This window comes from Elephantulus edwardii, unplaced genomic scaffold, assembly GCF_000299155.1.
Source record: "Elephantulus edwardii isolate Elephantulus edwardi_28Jun2011 unplaced genomic scaffold, EleEdw1.0 scaffold00008, whole genome shotgun sequence".
Lineage (NCBI taxonomy): Eukaryota > Metazoa > Chordata > Mammalia > Macroscelidea > Macroscelididae > Elephantulus > Elephantulus edwardii.
In genome coordinates this window covers 4,245,699-4,255,147 of record NW_006399758.1, presented here as the reverse complement: position 1 = coordinate 4,255,147, position 9,449 = coordinate 4,245,699, and the positions used below count along the sequence as shown (strand labels likewise).

Below are 9,449 nucleotides of genomic sequence, written 5' to 3'. Positions count from 1 at the left end.
GGAGATATGCTTAGGGTCATGATAATTTCTTGCTCTGAGCTGGGGGAAAAGCTGAAGGCAAGCATGGATGCCGTTAAACTGGTAAGTGATGAAGTGGTGGCAGAGCTCATTGAGAAGAATTTGGAGACCCCCTTCATGCAAGAATGGTTTTCTTTTAGATGGCTTCCCTTGGACCATGAGGCAGGCAGAAATGGCTGATTCGCCCTAAGAATGGCCACTCCTACCACGAGGAGTTCAACTCCCTGAAGGAATCCCTGAAGGATGATTTCACTGGAGAACCTTTGATCTGCTGATCAGTTGATAATGAGAAGGCCTTGACAATCCGCCTGGAAGCCTACTGTACTCAGACCATCCCTCTAGTGAACTACTACCTGAAGAAGGACATACATAGGCTATCAATGCATCGCAGACCCTCGATGTCTGGTTTTCCAGCATCCTAGCAGGCTTCTCCAAAGCCACATGTAAAGACTTGGTTGTATTTATCTAATGTGGTACCAAAGATGAATTTCTTTTTCCTATTCTTGTTTAGGAGGGGTGGGAATGACAGTACAGGTGGAGGGACTCTTAATCAGGCCAATAAGATTATAATTGTATGTACTGCTTAAAGAAGCACTTGCTTGATGTATCTTTGGTGGATGTGGAAAACCAACAACAAAAAAAAAAAAACAACCAAAAAAAAACCCCCCAAACTGTAGTTTTCAAAATGGACTGAAGTCTAACATTAAGAAAACAAAGATTCTCAACACTAGGCCAATTGGAAACTTCATGATAAACAGTGAAGAGCCTGAAATTGTTAACAACTTCAGCTTGCTTGGTTCTACAACCAACACTCTTGGCACCAGCAGTCAAGAAATCAAAAGATAAATTGCATTGGGGAAGTCTGGTGTCAGGAACCTTTCTAGAGTACTGAAGAACAAGGATATCAGTCTGGAGACTAAAGTGTGTCTGATCCAGACCATGGTCTTTGCAATTACTTGCTGTGCATCAGAGAGCTGAGCAATAACTAAGGATGATAGAAGAATTGATGCCGTTGAGTTGTGGTACTAGTGAAGAGTGTTGAACACACCTTAGACTGCCAGGAGAACAAACAGGTCTGTCCTAGAGAGGGTGAAATCAGGCTATTATTCCTTGGAGGAAAGGATTTTGAGCCTCAGTCTCACATACTTTGGGCACGTGGCCAGGAGAGACCAGTCCTTGGAGAGGGATATCATGCTCGGAATGATGGAGGGACAGCACAGGATAGGAAGACCCGGGATGGGATGGATTGACTCAGTGACTAGAGAAATTATATTAGATCTGTCAAAGACAATAAAATTGGCTCAGGATAGGGCCAGATTCAGAGCCAATATATGCAGGATTGCTATGAATTGCAGGTGACTCAACTGTACATCACAACAACAAAATCTAGTGTTATATTGAAGCTCTGGTGGCTTAGCAGTAAGTGGTTACCAACTACTCTGCCAACTCAATGGCACATGGTTCAATTCTAAGGAAGAAAGATAGGCATCCTTTCTTGTGTGACTTATGGCCTCTGAAATCCACTGAAGGGACAGTTATAAGTCATTCCAACTCAATGGCACATAACAACAACACCTAGTATAATGTCTGATACAAAACTGAACATTCACTGTTTCTAGGAAAAATGAATGAATGATGATATGCTTTACGTTCTAGGCTTTTAGCCATATAGTCTGTAATGGGAACTCCAGGAAAAGAGAAAAAATTCCAGCTCTTACCTTGTTTTGAACATTTGGGATTGATTTCCCCCTCTTTATTTTTACAGTAAAGATAAGGTTTGAGGTTTGAGGCTGGGGGTTGGGGAGCAGTCATATAAAATAAGCTAAGAGCCTGAAAAGAACAACAGAAGTTTCTGTACCAGAAAGTCCTTGAGTTTTCAGGGCTGAAAAGATCTCAAAAGTCACCTCACTTTACAGATTGGGGAAGTGAAGTTAATTTAAAAACTTGTTTTCTCTGTCATACGCTGCACTACCAACTACTGCAGCATGTCTAGTTCTACTAGGAAGACGAAAGACCTCGATCAACTGGCAACACAGCGTGATCTAGGTCTACTAGATACCCCAGACTGGATCTAGGTCTACTAGAATACCCTAGACTGGATCTAGGTCTACTGACAGCATCAACTGTTGACAGGTCTACTAGAAATGCAACTAAATCTAGTCACCTCAGCCAAGTGGTCCTTTCCCAGGCAATACTTAATAGTCAGAACTTTTCACAAAACTCCAGATATCTGTTGTTGGATGCCTTCAAGTAGGCAGCGTGACCCATCCTGTACCAGCCTCACAATTGTGTTGTGTTAAGTCAACTGCTGTAGCCACTCTGTAAGTCTATGTCCCTAAGGACCTTCCTCTTTTTTGCTGGCCAACTACTTTATCAAACATGGTATATTTCCCCAAGAACCGGCCCCACCTAATAACAAGCCCAAAAGGCATGAGACCAAGTCTAGTCATACTTGCTTCTAAGGAGCATTAAGGCTGCATTTTAAAGAGGTCTTTGGCAGAAGATTCCTCTACTGCAACAAGTCATTTGATTTATTGACTGTTGCTTCCATTGGCATTGATTGTGGAACCACGTAAAATGAAATCCTTGTCAAATCCAGTATATTATCTTTTTACCCTAAAGTTTATTAATATAGTTTGGAGGACTCTTTTTATCTTTATGTTGACGTCTAATCTATACTGAAAGCTATAGTCATGGAGCTTCATTGTCAGTTCTCCAAGTCTTCTGAATTTTGAACAGGCAAATCTTTATCATCTATATATTGCATATTGTATGTTATTAATGAATCTTCCCTCAATCTTGAAGCTATGTTCTGACATATTGTACAGCTTCTTAGATTATTTGTTTAGCATATAAACTGAATAAGCATGGTAAAAGGTTACAACTCTGACACACACCATTCCTTATTTCAAATTATACACTATCCCACTGTTCTGTTTTAATGACTGCTTCTTGGTCTCTGTCCAAGTTCTGTATGAACACAATTAAGTGTTGTGGAATATCCATTCTTCACATTGTTATGCATAATTTGTTATGATCCAGACAGTCAAAAGCATTTTACATAGTCAATAAAGCACAAGTAAACATCTTTTTGGCATTCTGTTTTCAGCCAAATCCATCTGACATCTGTAATGATATTTCTTATTCCACATTCTCTTATGTATCCATGTCAAATTTTCTTAACTGTTCGTGTACTGTTCAGCCATTTTTTCCCCATAATCTTCAGCAAGATTTTAGTTGAGTGTGTTATTAATAGTATAGTTTAATAATTTATGTTATACTTATTTCTAATAATTCTTTATAAATTACTAATTTCTAAAAGTATAAATTACAATTCTTCATACTTATTTTTAAAAACAGATACAAATATGGATCTTTCCCAGTTAGCCAACTAACACTCTTACAAATTTCTTCATAGATTAGTGAATACTTACAGTGTTGCATCCCTTTAATAAAATGTATCCTCCATTTTCTGTCATTTACTGGAGCCTTAATTTTACCAGAGCCTTCAATGAAGATTGAATTTCTTCCTTCAGTATCATCAATTCTAGATCATATACTATTTCCAAAATGGTTGATTGTCAACCAGTTTTTTTGGTAGTGATTCCTTGTATTCTTTCCATCTTTCTTTAGAAGCCTCCTCAGTTTTTCAATATTTAGATTATAGATTCTTTTACTATTGCGGCTCGAGGCTTGATTGTTTCCTTCAGCTCATTAAGCTTGACAAACATCAAGGTAGTCCTTCCATTTCTGTATTAGAACTCCAGGGCTTGTACATTTCATTATAATGCTTTGTCTTCTTAAGACATCCTATAAAGTTTTCTGTTTAAAACTCATTCTTTCCTTCTCTTTAGCTTCTTTATGTTTCATAGTTAGTTCTAAAGTCTCTTTTGACATCCTTCTTGGTCTCTGCTTTAAGTTCTAAAGTCTCTTTTGACATCCTTCTTGGTCTCTGCTTTATTTCCTGTCTTTTTAATGATCTTGTTCTGCATTGATGTATGTTATAATAAATGATATCCTACAACTCAAGTAACCTTTGCCCATTAATATTCAAGTATCAAATCTATTCTTTTGATAGCCTCTCGATTCAGGTCTGATATACTTAAGTCTGTAATCTGGCTCTTGTAGACTTGTTTTCATTTTCATCAGTTTCAATTTGAACTCGCATAAGAGCAATTAATGATCTGTTCCACAGTGGGCTTCTGATCTTGTTCTGCCTGATGATATTGAGTTTTCCCACCATTTCTTTCCAGCAATGTAGTCAGTTTAATTCCTATGTATTCCATCCAGTGGAGTTCACATTTATAGGTGCCATTAATTTTTTAAGAGGTTTTTATAATGCATAGGCCATTGGTTGTACAAAAGTCTATCATCATGTGATCTGCAGCCTCATTTTTATTACCAAGGGTACATTTTCCAATCACAAATCTTTCTTGATTTCCAACTTTTGCATTCAAATTGCCAGTTTTTATAAATGAATCTTGATTGTATTATTTTATCAATTTAGACTGCAAAGGATGATAGATACCCTGTGCTTCTTCATCTTTGACATTGTCGTTGTTGTTGTTGTTATGTGCCGTCGAGTTGCTTGCGACTCATAGCGACCCTATGTACAACAGCCCTAAACCCTGCTCTATCCTGTGCCAACCTCACTGCCCCGACACATCCATCCCGATTACCTCAGTCACTGAATCAATCCACCTCATAGAGGGTCTTCCCCTCCTGCGCTGTCCCTCCACTCTGCCCAGCATGATGTCCCTCTCCAAAGACCTGTCTCTCCTTACAACATGTCCAAAGTATGTCAGACGAAGCCCCAGAATCCTTGCCTCCAAGGAGTAGCTTGGTTTAAGCCTCTCCAGGATGAATCTGTTTGTTTTCTTGGCAGTCCATGGTACATTCAGTACTCTTCTCCAGCACCACAGATGGAAGACATCAATTCTCCTTCTATCCTCCCTAGTCATTGTTCAACTCTCTGATGCATAACAAGTGATTGCAAAAACCATGGCCTGTATCAGGCGCACCTTAGCCTCCAGAGAGACACCGTTGCTCTTGAGTACTTTAGAGAGGTCCCTAACCGCAGACTTTCCCATCGCAATACATTTTTTGATTTCCTGGCTACTGGTGCCAAGTGTGTTGACCGTGGAGCCGAGCAAACTGAAGCTGTGAACAATCTCAATCTCTTCACCATCCATCCTGATGCTACCGATTGGTCTAGTGGTGAGAATTTTTGTCTTCTGGACATTGAGCCTCAGTCCATATTGAAGGCTGCAGTCCTTGACCCTCTGCAGTAAGTGCATGAGGTCCTCCTCAGTTTCAGCGAGCAGGGTTGTGTCATCTGCATAACACAGATTGTTGATAGATCTTTGACATTAGTAATGCATAAATTCAAATAAGAGTGAAGACCAACAGATCTTTTTTGTATGTATATGGTTACTTTGTCGTTATGTTTTTTGTATGTGTATGGTTATACAATCATGACTCTCGTACCAACAGTCAGGAAATCAAAAGACATTTTTTATTTTCCCAATTTCATTGGGAAAATCTGCTGTGAGGAATCTCTCCAGAGATGTCAGTCTGGAGACTAAGGTGCACCTGATCAAGGCCACAGTCTTCATGATTATTTGATACGTGTCTGAAAGCTGGACAATGACTAGGGATGATAGAAGGAGAATTGATGCCTTTGAGCTGTGGTGCTGGATAAGAGAGTATTGAATATATCACAGACTGCTAGGAGAACAAACAGGTTTGTCCTGCAGAGGGTGAAGTCAGGCTGCTCCTTGAAAGCAAGGATTCTGAAGCTCCATCTGACATACTTTGGACACGTTGCAAGGAAGGATCTGTCCTTGGAGAGGGACATCATGCTTGGGAGGGTGGAGGGACAGTGCAAGAGAGGAAGACCCTGAATAATTCAGTGACTGGGGTAATGGGAGCAAATATGTCAGGTACAATAAGTTTGGCAAAGGATAGAGCAGAGTTCAGAGCTGTTGTACATAGGATTGCTATGAGTAGCAAGTGACCCAATGGCACATAACAACAACAACATGGATACTAGCCTATCACTGACAGTGCTGCACTTAAGGATCAATGGTGAAATGTTCTTTTTTTTGGGTGGGAAAATTCTTTAATCAAGATAAGTTTACACATTGACACTTATCGCTTAACCAGAACAAATCTGCCTGAATCCAAATAGATAAAGACTCTCTCTCTGTGTGTGTGCGTGTGTGTGTGTGTGTGTGTGTGTGTGTGTGTTGTTGTTGACTACCTTTGAGTCAAGCATAACTCATAGTGATCCTACGAACAAAAGACCTGAAGTCCCCCTACAACTATAAAGATATCAAAGTTCGCTTTCTGCCAGAGAACGCTGCCGAGGAAGCATCGCAAAAGAGTTTATTCCCACCGCCGCCATGTCGAAGTCAGAGTCTCCTAAAGAGCCCGAACAGCTGCGGAAGCTATTCATCGGGGGGCTGAGCTTCGAGACGACGGATGAAAGTCTGAGGAGCCATTTTGAGCAATGGGGGACGCTCACAGACTGTGTGGTAATGAGAGATCCAAATACCAAGCGCTCCAGAGGCTTTGGCTTTGTCACATACTCAACTGTGGAAGAGGTGGATGCAGCCATGAATGCAAGGCCCCACAAGGTGGATGGAAGGGTGGTGGAACCCAAGAGGGCTGTCTCCAGAGAAGATTCTCAAAGACCAGGTGCCCACTTAACTGTGAAAAAGATCTTTGTTGGTGGAATTAAAGAAGACACTGAAGAACATCACTTAAGAGATTATTTTGAGCAGTACGGGAAAATTGAAGTGATTGAAATCATGACTGACCGAGGCAGCGGCAAGAAAAGGGGTTTTGCTTTTGTAACTTTTGATGACCATGATTCTGTAGATAAAATCGTTATTCAGAAATATCATACTGTGAATGGTCACAACTGTAAAGTGAGGAAAGCCCTGTCAAAGCAAGAGATGGCCAGTGCCTCTTCCAGCCAGAGAGGTCGAAGTGGTTCTGGAAACTTTGGTGGTGGCCGTGGAGGCGGTTTTGGTGGGAATGACAACTTTGGTCAAGGAGGAAACTTCAGTGGACGAGGTGGCTTTGGTGGCAGTCGTGGCGGTGGAGGATATGGAGGCAGTAGAGAGGGTCATAATGGATTTGGTAATGATGGAAGCAACTTTGGAGGTGGTGGAAGCTGCAATGATTTTGGCAATTACAACAATCAATCTTCAAATTTTGGACCCATGAAGGGAGGAAATTTTGGAGGTAGAAGCTCTGGTCCTTATGGTGGTGGTGGTCAATCTTTTGCCAAACCACGAAACCAAGGTGGCTATGGTGGTTCAAGTAGCAGCAGCAGCTATGGCAGTGGCAGACGGTTTTAATAACTCCCAGGAAACAAAGCTTAGCAGGAGAGGAGAGCCAGAGAAGTGACACGGAAGCTACAGGTTACAACAGATTCGTGAACTCAGCCAAGCACAGTGGTGGCAGGGCCTAGCTGCTACAAAGAAGACATGTTTTAGACAATACTCATGTGTATGGGCAAAAAACTCGAGGACTGTATTTGTGACTAATTGTATAACAGGTTATTTTAGTTTCTGTTCTGTGGAAAGTGTAAAGCATTCCGAAAACAAGGGTTTAAATGTAGAAATTTTTTTTGCACCCATGCTGTTGATTGCTAAATGTAATAGTCTGATCATGACACTGAATACATGTCTTTTTTAAAATGTGCTGTGTAAAAAAAAAAAAAAACAAAACAAAACATATATCAAAGTTCATAGAGTTTCCAGAAGCAAGTTGTTTAGGAAGAGGATGCCACTCCTGTTTCCAAAGAAAGAGAAATGTTCTTTTTGATGATGAACAGGACACCGTTCCCTTTCAGTTTGTCATTCCTGGTGTAGTAAAAGTCATAACTGACCAAAATGGCCAACCTAGTGTGATTTGGCTCATTAATGTATAGTTCTCTATGCGATCCACTTCATTTTTTTACAACTTCCAATTTTCCTAAAGTCATACTTAACATATTCAACATCCCAGTTAGTAATGTATGTTTGCACTTGTTTCTCATAATTCTGAGTCATGTCCCATGTTTTTGTTGTTAGGTGCCACTGAGTTGAGTAATACTCATAGTGATCCTGTGAATAGTCATGTTGTAACCTGCCCTGAGCAGTGCCATCCTCACCATCTCTGAGGCACTAGAGCTCACCACCTTTGCCTCTGGCCACACCCTTTCCAGGACATGTCATGCCACATGAGCAAATGAATACTCTTCATTTGTTGTAGACTCCTCTCCATCCAAATGAAAAAGCAGTCTCTACTTCCAGAGGCAGCTCTTCTCTGGACATATTTTGAGTGACTTCCAGACTGAAGGGATTATTTCTTGGCAGTATCAGACAGTATTCTGTAGTAATCATAAGATTTTCATGTATTAATTCATAAGAAGACTGTCAATCCTGCTTTTTTGTCTGTCATAATCTAAAATCTCCATTGAAAGCTGCCCTCCATGGGTGATTCTGTTAGTATTCGAAATACTGATGGAGTAGGCTCCAGCATCACAGCAACAGGCAAGTGACCACAGTAGGACAAACTGACAGACAGGTGTGGTGACTCAGGAATTTAAGTGCTGCAAATCATTCCAGTTTAAGGGATGTGAAAACTCAAACAAGTGACTTAAATTGTCTTTGTTTTCCCAGATGAAAGTTAGGCTGAAAAGAACACAATGGTTTCAGCTTTTAGTTTAGTTCTATATGAAATTAATTAATTAATTAAGTAAGTAAGTAATTTTTTTTTTGCTGTTCAGAACATACACAACTGAGCATCTATTTGTCCCACAGTGTCTACATGGATGATCTAGTGATGTTTATGTTCTTTGAGTAGAGCAACCATTTCCCCCTCTTTTTCTGAGTGATTCTTTTAGCGTAAATACACTGCATCCTAAGGTTCCCATACAATTTTTCAGTATGCTTGTCTCAATTTTATCTGATAGCGAGATAGATAGATTTTAAAAGAGCTCAATACTCAAGGCAGACATTCTTCATGAGTTAAGCTAAAATACTGTTTTGCTTAGATTTTTCAAGGATCATAATCTGGATTGCCAGTTTCGTTTTATTTATCTGTTTCCCCAACTCATTCCAAGTTCATTTTAAGATATAATCAACATTTAATACACCAGTTATGGTTCTTTATGCATCTGTGAACACATTATTTTCTAGTCCTTCAGTGTGATATCAGGAGAGGGTGTAGGTTCTGGAACAAGCTTGACTACAGTGTTATCTAGAAGAAGCATAAAGTCCTTGAAACAGCTGTTCAGAAAATTCACATCGTGTTGAACTTACTCATTCCTCTGCCTCAATTTTATGTCCACTTCCTATATTAAAACTTAATTTCTGCCTTTATTCCCTTTCCAGAACTTTCATATCTCTAAAACAATGGTGACTGGTCTCCTGGGA

At 40.1% G+C, this 9,449-nt stretch overlaps 1 pseudogene; it reads left to right on the top strand.

Annotated features, from left to right (window-relative positions):
• The first annotated feature begins 6,422 nt into the window (after positions 1 to 6,422).
• LOC102859744 lies at positions 6,423 to 7,385 on the top strand (annotated as a pseudogene).
• The last annotated feature ends 2,064 nt before the right edge of the window (positions 7,386 to 9,449 follow it).